At 35.1% G+C, this 18,352-nt stretch overlaps 1 long non-coding RNA gene across 1 annotated transcript; it reads right to left on the bottom strand.

Annotated features, from left to right (window-relative positions):
- Positions 1-245: 245 nt before the first annotated feature.
- Positions 246-15,816, bottom strand: LOC140608380 (uncharacterized). The gene is made up of 4 exons (XR_012010395.1): positions 15,666-15,816; positions 5,290-5,401; positions 2,793-2,892; positions 246-707 (listed from the first exon to the last, which is right to left on the bottom strand). It is a non-coding gene; the product is annotated as an uncharacterized lncRNA (long non-coding RNA).
- Between the last annotated feature and the right edge of the window lie 2,536 nt (positions 15,817-18,352).

Genomic DNA, 18,352 nt, shown 5'->3' on the forward strand with positions numbered 1-18,352 from the left:
TTTTTTTCAGTCATTTTTCCCAGCACCGTATAATGCTTAAATTTTAAGTTTCAAGAGAATATGGAGAAGTAGAGTTACAAAACCCAGATATTCTTCATCTGAATTTCAGCCAAGAAGCAACTTATCATGCCACTGAAACAAGATATGTCACTATGGAATTTGATTTATTACATGCTTCAGTTCTTAATGGAACAGAATAAGGCAATCTACCATGATTGTTGCTTCAAGCATAAGGTTAGAGGAGAAGTAATGCAAACACCCTCACAACAGGAATGATGGAAGCTATCTGCTTCTCTCTGGGCTTCTTGCTGACACCCACCCTTGGATCCTCGGGTCACTCTCAGATCTTCTCAATCATCAGCCTCCTTATGTGACATCGAACAAGCTGAAAAATTATTTTTTTTAAATTGGAAAAATAAGTGGTTATACTGCATCCTCTGTGGGAAATTTGGAAGCATACTTTGTAAATATGAGAAATTCATGAGATTCAAGTGATTTATGTCCTCCTTCAAGAAAACAGGGATTGGGGTAACAGAGAACCTTCTTATAACTCATTCAACTCATTGCAAGGTCAGTAGCCAATAAAGACATCACCATCCGTGATGAATTGTGGATGGGTTCCACCCCCAACTTTCCTTTTATCCTGGAGTCCTAGATAAATGCCATGATGGGGACTTTCGTGTTCCTGCTTTGTCCTTCTTAGGTACCTAGCAAGACACAGCAAGGGAAAATTAAAGAGAAGGGAATGCTAAGCTGATAAAATTTTATCTCAGAAGTAAAATGCCACTGATATTAAAGAGATGCTTTTGCAGGGTAAGAAATAAAGAAGAACTATTTGACTAGCATAAGAGTTATCTTAATATGCTTGTTACCATAATTTACAGATTTTAGCAGTTAGTTTTATATCTTAAAAAAGGCCTAGTCCTTTGTTTTTTCAGTAAATGGGAAATAAATTTGAATTTTTGTGGGTGCAGATTTTGCAGATGATCTTTAATGGAATTCGCAGAGGCAGTTGCTTACTGGTAACTGTTTCTAAGTTCACATTCATAGATGGTCATGCTTATTTGTTTCTATTTTATAAGTCCACTGATTACTTCCAATGCACATTACAAATCTTTTATTTTTTCATGTTTGTTAAAACTTACCATGTATTTTATATAAATGTTCTACTAATTTTTCTCTCTGTCTCTATGCATAGGTATTTACAAAAGTAGATCTTCTATTCTCACAACATGCTGTGTACTCTATATACCAGCCTTATTTGAAGTTTGGGAGATAGAGATTAGTAACGTTGCCAAATGTTTATAAAAGATTTCTCAATTCTCAAAATAACTTCATAGATAGATAGATAGATAGATAATAAAGTCACCCTCTAAGATATGCATAGTATATGACCATTTTAATTCCATTTTGTAGATAAGATAACATGGTGTAAAAAAATGAAATAATCAGTCTTTAATAAGTTGCAAATCAAACTGTACTAGAAGCCAAGATAACTAGAATTCATGTTTCTTCCTTTATGAATCTGTTCCCCAAATTTGTGAATCTTTCACAAGCTGTTACTGTGTTTGAAACCCTGTAACGTGCAGAGCTGAAAGTAGCATAATAAAAATGCAGGTCTTGCCATTGGCCTTCAGAAAAGCTGTATGTAAAAGGGAGAGAGAAGGCTACTATGCTACTTTAAAACATAATTGTGCCTCTGAGTCATGATTTGTTCTCAGTGTAGATGGCTTTGATTGGAAACTAAGGTTTCTAGGATAGGCTTCAGAAGAAGATTCTAAAACAAAAATATATTTGAGCTTCTCCATGTAAAAAAAATGAGATGAATTTAGGGATGAAAGATCAAAATAGAAGAAAAAGTGGAGAAGAAAAGGGCATTCTGAGCAAAATATTGGGTAGCTACACAAAGTACAGTGGTGAAATTTCTTGGTGCCCAAGGATATGTGAGATTCTAAGGGAAGGCATTTACTATGTGCTTCTGGAATTTAATCCTCAGTTACCTCAAACCTTCAGTAAAATTTTCTATATGCAAGTGGTCTTCACATATATACTGTCCCCTTCATCAATTATTAACCAGGGAAAGCATCTGTGTTCTCAGCTGGGTATGTAACAGTCTATATAAACTGGAGGAGGTGAGAGCTCAGTGCATAGGGGATTGCTGGGTAAAACTGACCATGAAATATAAACAGTTTGGAATTTTCAGAAATTTGGAGAGAGTTTGAAACTTGTCAGAGGAAAAGATGGTCTCAGGAGAACAAGTACAAAGTTGGTATGAAATTGTTCAACTTGCTCATTCGGTATCCTTTTATCCTAATTACATTTATTTGCTTATTGTCTGTGCTTTGATTTTCTTCTCCAAAGTCTCTTTTATATTCTAATAGCTCCTTCTGTTGGTTAACTATATAATTATGGCATTAACTATACAATAAAAACTCCAAAAGAATTCATGAAAGGTGAAAAAAGAAGCCTAACTAATACAAAAATTGCTCAGTTAAGGATGGAAAGGTGGAAAGGAAGAACTATTTCCCCAGGATTGGGCACTGTGTGGATGGGTGCCTCCTCATCTTTGGAAGAGAGAGATGAACTTACCTCAAACTCCGTTTTAGGACCTATGAATGTCCAAAGCTATTCTTCCCTGTGATTCCTGAGACTCTTCTAAGGCTCACTTATATGCTTGCAATCCTTTCTGCTACACGTTTCCTCAACCTTGAAAATCAAATCTTATCAGCATCCATGCACACGTGCGCACACACATGAGTCTGTTCAACATTTTGTGAATATGATTGACTTACCAAACCTGGGGAGTTTGTGAGGCCCATCATGGCACACAGTCTTCTTCTAGCTCATTACCTCCAGGATCTCTTCCTATCACCTCCATCTCTTTCCTTTCTTCTGATTCTCAAAAGTAAGAAAAAGCATTCCTCTCCATACCTGTCTATATGTAGCAACTTTACTGACACTATTTTTATAACTTGAGCAAACACTGGGAATCTTACCCTCCATCTCCACCTCCTATTTGACCCAAGTATTTCTTTCACGTAGATATGAGCTCTCCCAAAAAGGGATTCAGATAGCATTTTCTCCAAATTTTCAAGTAGGTAAATATTTTGTATCACATCTACATTACAGATACCGGCAGACGCTACTTATCTAAAATTACAATTATCAGGACTCTTCTGATGATTTAATAAATATTCAGAACAGGCAGATTAGAGGGTTAGAATTTAGTTGTCTGGCTTTTATAAATAATACTCTTAGTTGTTGGCACCCTGGATAATGTTTAAGTATATTCATTGAATCAGGATTTATCTAATTGGTTTATAGGGAAGATAATTTAATTAAATGCTTAGTTTATTTTCAAAAATGGTAAATGAATACATCTGTGCTTTTCTAGGTTATCTATCTATGAGAAATCCTATTGTAGAAATCCCTAAATCCACACAGCCAAAGAATGAAAACATCATCTTCTTTTTCTTTTTTTCTTTTTCCATTTCATCTGTTATTTCATTGTGGTACCAAATTGCTCTTCAAAAAATCTTAAGCCTATTTCAAAATTCTCACTAATTTCAAGTGATAACTAAAATCATTGGTTATAGATCTAGTGTCAAATAAGTCTTTATCTCTTCCTGTGGGCGGCTATCTTCTTGACTGATGTAAGTGAAAAAAGAACTGCATTTCTTTTTTCTAGTTGAAAATGGACAATTTAGCCACCGCATGTCTGCCAATGTACCTCCGTATGAGATGTAATTATATGTGAAATAATAACCTTGCTGCCAAATAGTTTTCAGTGCTTTGCTTTATATGAGAAACAATACATTTCTAGTTCCAAAAGGCAATAAGATAATGACATTCGAGTCAATCTCTTGCTGCTTTTACTTTCTTACTACATTTTAAGTCTTTTGCTCATCCCTCTCTAAGTTTTCAATATGTTAAGATGACAATCTCTTATTATAATTTAGATAACATAGCCTTTGGTTAATTTTTAGCCTAATTTTTTTTCTCTGAAAATGTATGTATTAAAAAGTCTATTCTCAATTTGTGATAACAGGTTTTAGAAAATATTTCTCTCATATAAATCATCAGCTATTGTGTAGTGTAAGAGTTTATAATATACTATTTTCACTAATCTATTTTAGTGCATTAAAAGCTTGTTCAAATAAAAAAATGAGCCAGACAAAAGAAAAGTCAATAATAATAACCAATAGTTATTTAGCACTGACCATGGACCAGTCATCATGCTAAAATGCATGATGTCTTATATATATTCTCTCATTTGTTCCTTTCAAAACACCTATAAAGTAGGTACTCTTCTTTAATTTCCATTTTACACGTTAAGTTGAATTTTTTTAATATGTGACTTTTTTCTTTCTTGCTTCCCAAGAAGCTGGACCTTTGTCTCTCTAAGTAGATTTGTGTTACAGGGCTGAAAGCCAAGTTGTCAGATATGCATAAGACCCTCTTGCCTTTTCTCTTAATTGCAATGTCCTAGGCTCGTTGAGGTAGAGCAAGAGAAAGGGTATGCTAACATTTTAAGAATAAGCCAAGCTGGGGAGAAAGGAGACCATAAATACAGAAATTTATTATTTCATATATCATTTCTTCACCTTCAAAAAAATTTAGGGACTTAGAAAATGAACATATCAGCAGAAACTAGTTGTATTAGTTACCTGTTGCTGTGGTATATAACTAACTTCAGAGCTTATTATGATGTCTGTTGATTAGGAAATTTGGGAGCATCCTAACTGGATGATTCTGACTCAAGGTCTTCCATGAAGTTGTAGTCAAGATGTTGTCCAGAGATGCAGTCATCTGAAGACTCAAGTGGAGCTGGAGGAGCTGTTTCTAAGATGGTTATATCCTATGCTTAATAAATTACTGCTGTCTGTTGGTCTGAGGTTTCAGTTCCTTAACACTGGGACCTCTCCATAGGGGCTGCTTAAGGATTTTCATGCTATGGGGTTGGCTATCTTCAGAGAGAAAGATCCAAAGTGGAAGTGGCAGTATCTTTTGTGATTTGCCTCAGAAGTTATACAATGTCACTTCCGTTATACTCTGTTGGTCATATAGACTATCTCAGATACAATGTGAGAGGGGACTACACAAAGAAATGAATTCCAAAAGATGAAGCTCTCTGGAGACCATCTTGGAGTCTGGTTACCACAACACTCTACACGGAAGGACCAAAAGCCTCTTTCTGTTAACATCTATTAAGCTTCGCAGGACCCTTATATCACTGTGAGGAGGAGAAAAGACACCCTCAGAGTAAATGAAATTAGTTTTTCTACTCACCTAGTAACTTTGGGAGGTTTTCAGATGTTTGTGTCATGCATTGTTCTAGGCAATGGAGGATATTCATTGGCAAGTGAGACAACAAAATCTTTGCTTTCAAAGAGTTTGTATTCTAGGGTAAAGAGATAAACAATGAATGTATTATTTAAAAAGATCATTCAGATGGAAATAAATTCTAGATGGAAAATAAAATGCACGAGTGTGATGTAAACTGGTGGGGGTTCTTTAGTAGGAGCTCATAGGAGACTATTCTGAAGAGAAGATGTTGAAGTTGACATCTGAATGGTGAAAAGAAGACAGTACCTAAAGATTTAAGTGAGAAGAATAGAAAAGGCATTTAGAAGTAAGGGCAAAAGTACTTAGAAGTGACCAAACTTTTTTTTTTTTTTTTAAGATTTTATTTATTTATTCATGAGAGAGAGAGAAGCAGAGACATAGGTAGAGGGAGAAGCAGTCTCCCCACAAAGAGCCCCATGCAGGACTCAATTCCAAACCCTGGGATCACACCCTGAGCTGAAGTCAGGTGCTCAACCACTGAGCCACCCATGGGCCCTGGAACAGACCAAACTTAGAGGTTTAAAGGGGCAGAAAAAGAGCCATGTAGCAAGAGCACAGTGCTAGAGGGTAAGTTAGGAGCCAGGTCACATAGGGTCAGGGTAAAAAGTATAGGATTCTGATTTTCTTTTAAATTTGTAAAGTTATGGGATAATGGCATATAGGGGAGAAACAAAATATGATTTACACTTTAGAAAGTTAACATCGACTTTGCTGTGTAAAATTGGAGTGGAAGTGAAAGACTTTTTTACAATTCTCTTTCAATCATTTAGGGGATAACTTCTGATTACTTGAACTGGAGCCCAGGCAGTGAAGTTGGAAAAAAATAGTCAGAATTAGGATGTATTTTGGGGATGGAACCAAAAGGACTTGCTGGTGAATTCAAAGTAGGGTTTTCAGGAAAGTGAGGAATGAAAGATTATGAAAAATGACTTGAGCCACTGGGCAGAAGGTGCCACCATATATGGAGATGGGTATGGCAGTGGGGGAAACTATATACATATCACTGAAGTCCATTTCATTTATATCACTAAACTATAATATTCAGTTTACCTTGTATTAATTTAATATGCCTACTAAATATCAAAATGGAAATGTATAGGCAGTAGGATATTAGTCCTTGAGAAGCAGGATTGGAGGTCTAAGTTGAGAGTCCTCTGCATAGTAATATAGAGTCATCAATATATAGATGACATATAAAACCAAGAGATTGGATTAGGTCGCTAGAGACGGAGTGTAGGCAAAGAAACGACCACATAATCAAGGGCATTAGGGAGATGAAGAGGAACCAGAACATGAGCTGAGGAGGAGCAGGCAATAAGGCAAGAGAAAAACCATAAAAGTATGTTATCTTAAAAACCAAGTGGAAAAGTACTTGAAGAAGAAGGTAGTGATCCAGTATGGTAAATTTTACATATATAAAATTTTATATAAAAATCTGTATATAAATAAAATTTCTCACAATAAATACATGTATATTAATGTATACATACACAGTTATTAAAAAAGATTTATTATGAGGAATTGGCTCAAGTAATTATGTAAACTAAGAAGTCCCATGATCTATCATCTGTAAGCTGGAGACTCTGAAAATCTGGTGGTGTATTCCAGTCTAAGTCCAAAGGCCTAAGAAGTAGAAGTATGAATGGTGTAGTTTTAGTCCAAGTGTAGAAAAAGTTCAATGTCCCAGCTCAAAAAAGCAGACAGAATTTTCCATTCCTCTACCTTTTTGTTCTATTCGGGCCCTAAGTAGATTGGATAATGTCCACCTACACTTGGGTACAATATACTTTACTTAGTCCACAGATTCAAAGGCTAATCTCTTCCAGAAACACCTTCACAGAGGGTTATGGTTTTCCTCTTGCCTTACTGCCTGCTCCTCCTCAGCTCATGTTCTGGTTCCTCTTCATCTCACAGACATATCCAGAAATAATGTTTAATCAGGTATCTGGGCATCCTGGTACCCAGTCAAGTTGACACATAAAATTCCATCAGAGGTTAAAACTGAGAATTAATAGTTGTATTTTGCCACATGGAGGTCAGAAGAGCAGTGTAGGACATGAGGAAGCACTAAAGAAGAATGATTGGCCATTGTGGTAGGAGGAAAACCAGATGAATACTGGTTGAGTTACAGCAAAGACAGTGTTCATATTATCTCAAAGAGAAGACTATGTCAAATGCTGCTGGGCTGTTGAGTAATGTAAAGGTAGAATATTGACCGTGAACTTATATAAGATATGGGTAGTTGGTGTCCTTGGTAAGGATAGTTTTAATACAGTCATGGGGATGAAAACAGAGAGAACTGAAGAGACATAAGTGAGGAAGGAAGTGGATAAGTCTAGACAACACATTGGGGAATTTAGGGACCATTCAGAATTTGTTCAAGTCCCAACATTCTTGGACATAAGACCCTATATAACAGAAAAATCAGTAACTTTGACTTGTTGTAATAGATATTTATTTCAAATGAAACTTGGACAATATTTGTGAGATGTACAGATTATAACAATACTTCTTGTTGATAACTTTGCAAGATATAGGAAGACAGTTCAATTTTTTCCTGCTTGGCCTGGACATGATATCCTAACTTAATCCATTTTCATAGGTATGATTTTGAAATGTTAGTATAGTTGGGCAATGCCTTAACTAGCCATCTATGTATTGGTATAGCTACGACATTGCTTATATATTTATATATATATATATATATATATGGATTATTTGCTTATGTTTATAATAAACTTCATGAGAAGAAACATAAACATACTTTTTTTAAAGAAATGAAATTTGTAATTTAACCCAAATGTTTTGTTCTTAATTTTATTCAAATATTGAACTTATAGTATAACATTGATTTTCTACTGTATCCCTCTTCCCCAAGACATGCTTCCCTTAAACATCTTTTTTTTAATTTTATTAAATCTCAACATATTTCAGACACAATATAAAAAAATATTGTATCTATTTAATGAACACCTGGGTAACATCACAGAACATAAGAAATAAAAAGTTACAAAAAGTAGATTAAGCTCTTGGTTTATTTTCCCCCAATTGCATTTCCCACCCTCCAAGAGATATCCATTTTCCTGAATTTGGTGTTTATCATTTTCATGTATATTTTTACATTTTATCACGTATATTATACATAACCATCATTACACACATATTACAGTGTTAAACTCCATGCTTCCAAACTACATTAAGATATTCTGTATTGATATGTAATATGGTTTTGTTCAACATTTTGTATGTGAACTTCTTTAATGATAAAATTTAGGTTCAAGTCCCTGCTGTGTAGTATTCCATATTAAAAATCTGCTACATATATATCCATGTTCATGATGATGAAACTTTGGAGTGTTTCCAATTTTTCACTTTTAGAAACAATGCTGGAAGGAGTTTTCTTTTAAACATACACAGTTTCATATGTATGTGTATATAAATGTGTGTGTGTGTGTGTCCCACAGGTTTTATGCTCACAGTGGAACTGAAGGGCATGCACACCTTCACAGTATTAGATATTGCCCTTTTCCCCTCCCAGCTCTTTGCATTTGTTAACATTCCAACCAACCCCGAGTGTATGAAAAATTTCCTTTCCTCTGAACTAGCCGAGAATTGGTATTATCATTGCCTACACCTTTAAAGCCCTATTTTAAAACCTTCTATATACATACTGTCGATACCAATCGCAAGTAATGACTTCCACTAATTTTTCAACACAATTAAACATTTCTCTTACTATGATTCAAATTTCTTTCTTTTTGTTCTGAGCTCAGGTGAAATAAAGAATAGTATAATTTGCAAACTACTGCACTTTAATATTTATTGTTATAAAAAAACTCTTGATTTAAGCTGGAGTTATACAATTATAATAATCATGAAATAATGAATGATTTTGGTGATATTTATACTGACCCTGCAGTTCTTGGAACACAGGTAAATCTCAAGATACATGATCCTGGTTTGGGAGGTGGGTGAGAGCAGGGGAAAAGAATAATCTCAGGATAGTCAGGACAGTCAGGGCAAGTAAATTTGGAGTAGGATGTGGGAAATTCTCTAATTAATAAATTTATTTAAATATGCTTAGTCCATAATCTTCTAAACTATTTGACTAAATTATATTTGTTTAAAAATTGATTATCATTTTATGGGACACTAGTTTTTCATGAGCTAGTAGTGTTTTAGGAAAGGAAATGGCAAATATTTTCCTAAAGACTTAAGAATTTGATATTTTGATAGCAAGAATTTACTTAGTGTTCTTGATTTACAAAAAGAACATCAAAGAGACTTTCTTTTTTAAAATATAAGAAATTGTTTGCTGATTTTGAATGTCTGAATGGTAATATTACTTTTAATGGATTAAAAACATAAAAGAAAGAGTGTTTTTAATTTTCTCCTAGGTTGTACAGTCTAATTGGTAAAATGTTGGATGGTGTTTCTGTCCTCTTTATTTTCCATTTCTAATATAGAATCAATTAAGAGTAAGCATTTGGAAATAATTCTTAACATAATTTTGTGATCCCTTTTATAATACAGTTAATGCAGTTCCTCCAAGTAAATGGATATCAATTTCAATAAGTTTCCTAAATGGAGGGTGCTGTATGAGGCCTTTCATCCTGCCCTTTTAAAATTGACAATTAAGTACATAAGAAGTAAGTGGTGATTTTATTAGAACCCTACAAATACCAGGCTAAGTCAACAGCTTTTCTATAGTGATAACTTCTTTTTGTTTAAAAGTATGAGGACTGAATTTTTTCATTACACTTTAGGCAATAGTTGCAATTAATAAAATATGTAGTAATATGTAAGGTATTCACACAATTATATATATTAAATTTATACATAATTGTATGCCTGTATATAATTTTCTTTACCTTTTTCAATTTAATAGAATGGTGGCTAATGCTAAGTGATGGGAGTAATGTAACTACATTAGTCTACTAGCATAAACTAAAGACTGATTGAGTAAAAATAACAATATTCATTAATTAAGCAAATATTAATTGACTATATACTTTGTAAGTTCTTTGAGCCTAAATTCTTAAATTAGATGAAGGAGAGAACAAAAAAGAAAATAGTATGTTGAAAGGGCAAAAATGTACGGGCCCCATAAAGTCAAAAAGCCACATATAACTTCTGACCTCCCAAAAACTTCACTACTAATAGTCTACTGTTGATGACAAGACTTACCAGTAACAAAAACAGTCTATTAACACATATTTTGTGTGTATTATATAGAATACTCTTATAATATAGTAAGCTAGGAGAAAAGAAAAGGTTATTAAGAAAATTATAAGGAAAAAAATACTTTTATAGTATCATACCTTTAGAAAAAATATCTGTGTATAAGTGGCCCCATATAATTAAAACCTGTGTTGTTCAAGGTTAACTGTATATGATATATATAGGTGTCTTTATATTATATTTTACATATATTTATAACATACATTATGAAAGATCCTTTATAAGAAACCTAACTATGTCTCTTTAGGTCACACAGTAAGCTTATTTAATATTATTTATTTATATATAACATACACACAAAATATGTATAACATATAAATATATATTTTAATCCCCTGTTTATTTCCATAGTAATAACATGTAGTACAGTGTGTGAATTCCAAATCCCTTTATCTTCTTTATTCTTCTGAACCTAAGTAAACCTGTTTTAATACCTCATATATTTTTATTATTGCTTAATTTCATTATCCTTATTACAAAATATAAATGCTTTGACATTATTTTAATGAAGAAATCACTTTAAATATTCCTTTTTTTTTTACATATTTTCAAGTTGCATTGTGAAATCAGAGTGAAAAACTTAATGTGATATACTTAAGAAGTACTAGAACATTATTGCTTGCTGCTGTTCTATGTGAAACAATTTAAACTTACATAAATGTGAAAACATTCTATTCAAAGTATTTCTATTAGGTAGTATATAAATTGTAGTTTCTGGAAAAATAGACTGGATAATTTTCAGGATAAATGCTATCATCTGATAGTTTTTTTCAATGAAAATTTAATAAACTTAAATGAAAGACTGAAAAATATGTAGAAAACAGATTTGAATAAAAATTGAACACGAAGGATGTAAAAAAATATTATAATGTTTTTCATTTGTGTTTTACTTCAGGTAAACTTTTACTATATATCTCTTCTTCACCAGTAATAATGTCCAAACTTGTTTAACATTACATCTCTGAGGAAGTAAAGTCCATTCATTTATACATGTATTCATTTAACATAATATGGTGTATTATTGAATATACCATAATCTGTGGCTTCTGCCACTTGCTGAGGGTACAAAAATTTGCCAAGACAGACAAATGACTACATTTTTCATCACAGAGTTGAAAAACCCAAAATGGAGTATCTACAACTGTTAAGTGAGCACAGAGGATAGAGTACCTATGTGAGCCATAGAGGGGAGGTTCAAAGGATATTAAGATAACTCAATACTCAGGGTAGATAAGGGTGTGTAAGAATGGCATTCTAGGCAGGGTAAAGATCACAGACGAAAATGTAAAGGCAAGTGGGTCCAGGGGCCTAGGTGAGAAATTACCTTGTAGATCATTCTAAGTTGTGTGGACAGTGTTCTGCAGTAAAAAGGATGATGAGGAATATTTACAAGCAAGTGTTATGGCTGAAGTGGGTGTTATGAATACCATTGTGGCAATATTACTCAGCCATCAAAAAAAAAAGGAAATTTTGCCATTTGCATGACGTGGATGAAACTAGAATAGGGTATTATTATGCTGAGTGAAATAACTCAACCAGAGAAGGACAATTATTATATGATTTCATTCATATGTGGATTTAAGAAACAAACAGAGGGGCATAGGGGAGGGGAGGGAAATAAGAAAGGGAGACAAACCACAAGAGACTCAATCATAGGAAACAAGTGGGTTGCTGGATGGGGTAGGGGTGGGGGGATGGGGGTAACAGGGTGATGGGCATTAAGGAGGGCATGTGATGTAATGAATACTGGGTGTTATATACAACTGATGAATCACTGAACTCTATCTTGGAAACTAATAATACACTATATGTTAGTTAATTGAATTTAAATTTAAAAAATAAAGCTGAAAGCAGTTAAAAAAAAAAAAAAACACCACTGCGGCAACCACCTGGAGAATACTTTAGATAGTAAAGGAAAATATGGCGACTACTTATTAGTTATTTTGATAGTCCAGGAGTGAAACATTAAAGAACTTGAATTAAATAAGGAGTGTATCATGTTAACAGAAAGCAGCGTATGGGCAAGCTCACAAGACGTAAGTGGTAAAAGTTTATGTGATAATAAGATGAAAGAAAGGGCAACATAATGGTTTCTAAAAGTCTTGTGTGACAAAGTAGATTGTAATAGAACTGCTAGAGATACAGACTACAGGAAGAAGAGCAAGTTTGTGAACAAAAGGAATGAGGGAAGCTTCAGATGTGACAATGTTGAAGTTTTTATAAGATACTCAAGAAAAGATGTTCTAGTCTTAGAGATACTTACCTACCTTGACTTTGGCTCTTGGTTAAGAAAAAAAGAAAGAAAAATGTTCCCTGAAACTGTAGCCACAAGCTTGCATGATAGGATTGGGATCCAAAGTCATAGGACTTATCTATCTAAAAAATAAAAAAAATTAGTTTATAGTTTGTCTCAGTTGAGAGTCCCACAGAAAATTGGTAGGGTGGAATTGATAGCTTCAGTGGAGGGACACTTTTAAACAAAGGCCTCAAATTTAACTTTGTCCTACAGATACTTTCAAGAAACAGCAGCTAACAATTTAAAATACCAAGTACATGATATAACAAGTTATCATCTGAGAAAGTTAGCAAAAAAAAAAAAATACTGAATTTGACCAGTAAGAACTGTGAATGTTAGGATTATCAGATACAAAGTACAAAATAAGTATGTTTAAATAAATGTATCAGGCCTGTCCTTCATCCTGTCTGACACTGGCTTGGTTTACCTTTTACTCAGAAATCACTGTATCACCCAGCTTTTAATTGGTGTAACTTGAATATGTCCACCTTTGCTGAGTGATCCATCTCTTGCTTTCTTGCCCAGGCTTCTCCAATGCCAGTGTGGGACGCCCGCTCATCCCCATCTGGTATGTTTTCACATAGATAGAAGTTTAAGAGCAGGCTTTAAACATTTGCAGATGGGAACTACTAAATAAACACTCCCCTCTTTTACTTCTTAGAGGGGACAATCCTGAAGAACTTTCTATATGGCTGTTCATAAGGTCTGAGTAGGATGAAACCTCAATTGCCGACAGCAATAACCACATTGATGCCATAGCATTTTATTGGCTCCCTCTTTCAAACTCCCCATCTCCTAAGGCAAGACCCCTATATACAAGTCTGTGTTTCAGGCTCTGCTTTCTAAGAAAGAGAAAGAACCCAGACTCTGCTTTCTGTGGTGAAAGGGTAATCCAGGCTAAGACAGTTGTGACTATAAGTAACCCTAAAACACAGACACCCGGAATAAAATTCTGGAATTGTCATTGATGAGAGAAGGTGGAACTGTGATAACCCTGGCATGCAGTTGTGTTAAAAGTGCTAGGACTCTCATTGGAGGGTAGAGAAAAATGCAAGTGGAAGGCTATGCAGTGCCAATGGCACTTGAAAGATAGGAGAGCAACGATAATTATAAGGACGGTGGAGCTTTCTGGCCTTTGTTATCTGCTTTAGGAGCCTCAAAAAAGAAAATGACAGACTCCAGTGAACCAACTATCATTTTAAGGTGTGTTGTGAAAGTAAGAGGGTCTGTGTGTCAGTGCTTAAAAAGCTTCTTATCTCATAGAGCCATAGAACAGATAGTGATGAAAACCAGGCCTGGGACTTAATTGTCAGGTTAACAGAGTGATAAGGGAGACAATGCCCAGCCTTCACAGTCCTATATTAAATCCGGGCCCTTCACAGATGTAGAGCAGTTTCTTCAGAACCCACTTGGGGATATTTGATGAACAAGCCAGAAAATCTTGGGCCACAGATTCTCTTGAACCTTGAACTAGGCTTCCTGTAATTGGAGAACCTGGAAAGACCTCACTTAGGACAGGTGCCTCACAAGTGGTACATGTGTTCCTCAGGATATAGTCCTGCCTTTTCTCACTGCCTCCAGACCAATACTTAGGGGCAAGTCTCAGAATAACCCAAACAGGGAAATACTGGCCATGTTCTGGGAGGAAATAAAATACATAGCCCCAAATTGCAAGATGTATACCAGCAAGGATTGCAAAAATGTGTGGTTGAGTAGAACTTGAGGGTGGCCGATGGGCAGCTGTAGTGGTGCATTCATTAACGTCGGAGTACCCTCTTGTGACTTGGGGTTTAAGGTTCTGGTAAGTGATCTTGATGCTACTCAGGTGGGTTTTTGATGCTTTGAAATGCTTCTAGTCTAAACAAAATGAAGTAGAGAGATAGGAGCTATCTTGGTAGAGTGTCGAACAGGAGTCAGAAGCCTCTGAAAGACAATTTTAAAATGGACTTATTATGTGTGATCAGAGCACCCACTACCAGAATTTCCTGGGATAGTCCAAAAGATTCTCTTTACTAATTCAATAAGTTAATAAGAAACATACTGGTAAAGGGATGTCTGTTTTAGACACTTGGTGGCTATCCTCCATGAGCCAGAGCCAAAAATAGCATGTAGTGCATGACACGAAGATCCTTAGTAACAATAGGAATAATGATTCAACATGGTAGAAGCAGATATAATTATTGGTAGAGGCAAGGCAGAGATAATTATTATTGATGACAGCAAGACCAGAGTGGTAACTGGATGACTTGACCAAGAGGGACCTATGGTGATACTGAATAGCCTATAGTATTCTTTTTTTTTTAAGATTTTATTTATTTATTAATGAGAGACACACAGAGAGAGAGAGAGAGAGAGAGAGAGAGGCAGAGACACAGGCAGGCAGAGGGAGGAGCAGGCTCCCTGTAGAGAGCCTCATGTAGCACTCTATCCGGGACTCTGGGATCACAACCTGAAGTGAAGGCCGACGCTTAAACACTGAGCCACCCAGGTGCCCCAGCCTATGATATTCTTAGGAATTACACAAATAAATAGTCAAGGGTGTCCCTTGACTTGTGTAACCAGAAAAATATTGAGAGTTGGCAAGGTGAAGGGTGAAGTCAGCTGCTGCAATGGAAAATCAGGACTCTTTGAGAAGTTTCAAATCTGAGCTACTTTTCTGACTCAGAGCATTGATTAAAGGAGAGACTGGGTCTTCTCAAGTAAGAACCTGAACACACCTACCACAGAGGTATATGATAAATACTCTTCTCATCTTTTCTGGAATCAACTTTTGGCTACTTACCAGATTAGCTCAACACTGGAGAAAGAGATTCCCAGTTGCCATGGTCATTGGTAGGCTCAAAACACTATTCTTGTTACCTATACAGAGTGGAGGCTCATGGAGGCCAAAGCGCAAATAGAAACCTCGCCCAAGTTGATCTCACATTGATCCAATGGACCTGTGAGGCACAGAATAAATTGATATATACCAAAGTAAATGCTCTATGCTCTTTTAAAAAGTAGGGACTATAATTGTATTAACAAGACACAATTTAACTATATTCTATTCGTAAAAGAGACAGCTAAAACAGAACTACTCAGAAAGGCTTAAAGGACCACAATTGATCCTTGGAATGTGGTGTTTCATTTTCTTTCATCTCAAAGTATTTTCTAATTTCCCTTGTAATTTTTCGTTGATTAATTTTTAAGAGTATTTTTTAAAAATGAGTTATTTATTTACTTTAGAGAGAGAAAGAACACATACACAGTGGGGGAGGGTCAGAGAGAGAGAATCCCAAGCAGACTCCCCATGAAGCCCATCCAAGGGCTTGATCTCATGGCCCTGAGATTATGACCTGAGCCAACATCAAGAGTAAGATGCTTAACTGATTGAGCCACCCAGGCTCCCATTTTTATTAAGAGCATCTTGTTTAATTTCCTCATACTTGCTATCCTTCTGTTACTAGTTTCTAACTTCATTCCACTGTGGTCTGAAAAGACAGTTGGTATGATTTCAATCTTTAAATGTATTGAGACTTGCTTTGCCACCCAATGTGGGAAAATGTTACAAGGGTCCTTGAGATGGATGTCTATTCTGCTTTGGGGTGGTATGTTCCATAGATATCTGATAGGCATAGTTTTTAGTTTTTGTTTGTTTGTTTTTTAAAGATTTTATTTATTTATTCATGACAGACACACAGAGAGAGGCAGAGACATAGGAAGAGGGAGGAGAAGCAGTCTCTATGCAGAGAACCCCATGCAGGCCTCGATCCCTGGACTCCAGGCTCACGCCCTGAGCCAAAGGCATATGCTCAACCCTCAGCCACCCAGGAGTCCTGGTATAATTTTTTTAACAGAAAAAAAATGCAAATATGTTTATATACTGAGACTTACAATTCAGTGGGAATAAATAGTTAAAAAAAAAAAGTGGAGGCATAATTGATGGCACAAAGTACCCAAGGAAGTAAGAAAGAATGTATAATATAGTACAGATAGAAGACATGGAAAACAAAATATATGATAGAGTTGAAAAGTTTTCTGACATTTCTAGCTTTAAAAATATTCACTGTGCTATAGATTACAACCGAATACAGATAAATCCTAAACGGAAAGTCATAAATAACAACTTGTTTAGATTTTAAAAGTCTTATGTAGATGGCTCGGCTCTCAGTTTTTTATTTATTTGCTTGTTTTTGAGGTAAGACAGGAAGAAATTTTGTTTTAGTGACTAAAAATTTCAATTAGCTCAAGGTCCCATGAGTATATTTGTTATTATTTTGGACTCCTGGCTTCAAATAATTTCTGGGCACCCCAAATAATGGTTCCATTTTCTTTGTTTGTTAGTTTGTTTTTAAAGACTTATTTATTTATTTATTTACTTATTTATTTATTTATTTATTTATTCATGAGACCAGAGAGAGAGAGAGAGAGGCATAGACATGGGCTACTGCTTTCACTGCCCCAGCAAACAGTGTTTGACATTTGACAAAACATCAAGGAGGACTTGGGGGCTAAATATGAATATAGATACAAAGTAATTTACATATGTTCTTTGAAATGGTTAGCTTCAGGAACCAATTCCAAGCCAGTCCAAACCCAACCTGAAATTTCTGCCTCAATCCTTAAATTTCTTTGTGGCATATAGTTCATAGCTAACCAGGCCCCAGAGAGCAAGGAAAGGTTTTCCCTTCTGCCCAGGGCCCTTTTCATGTTTACTACCCTAGGACGACTTTCAAGGGAACATTCACATTTGCCCATTCCTTTTCTCACCTTTGTGTGTGTACCATTTTTTTTAAAGCAGAGTGCTACTGTTTTGTCCCTCTCTCCAAATCTTTTTAGGACAAGTTATGTACTTTCACAAATCTTTTCTAACCTCATCCCAAAGCAGAAAGATCATATTTACTCCATTCTGTTAAAATTTCTTTCCTTTTTTTATAAAGTTTTTTTTTTAATTTAAATTCAACTTGCCAACATATAGTATAATACCCAGTGCTCATCCTATCAAGTGCCCTCTTCAGTGCCCATCACCCAGTTACCCCATCCCCTCCACTCACCTCCCCTTCTGCAACACTTTATTTGTTTCCCAGAGTTAGGAGTCTCTCATGGTTTGTCTCCCTCTGTAATTTTTCCCATTCAATTCCCCTCCTTTCTCTTATAATCAACATCACATTGTTTGTGGTCTCTAATTTGAACAGTTACAGGTAGATATATGAAAAAGAGAGGAAGATCTCACCAGGAAAATAGGCTAAATGTTTGAATGAGGTGCTATAAAGTTTCAAACTTTATTCTGACATCAATGAAGAAATATCTGAGTGATAAAATTTGAGGCCTACTAACAATATGAAGCACTGTTATATAAAAAAGACAGAGATATATGTGCTGTTCAAAAATTTTTTGTGTTATTTTCTGCCTTGCTTTAAGACTTGGAAATATAACAACAAGAGCATTAACAAAGATTTCCCAGCTTAGCTGAGAAAAATTATTCATATG

This window comes from Canis lupus, chromosome 17 (genome assembly GCF_048164855.1).
Source record: "Canis lupus baileyi chromosome 17, mCanLup2.hap1, whole genome shotgun sequence".
In the NCBI taxonomy this organism is placed as follows: Eukaryota; Metazoa; Chordata; class Mammalia; order Carnivora; family Canidae; genus Canis; species Canis lupus.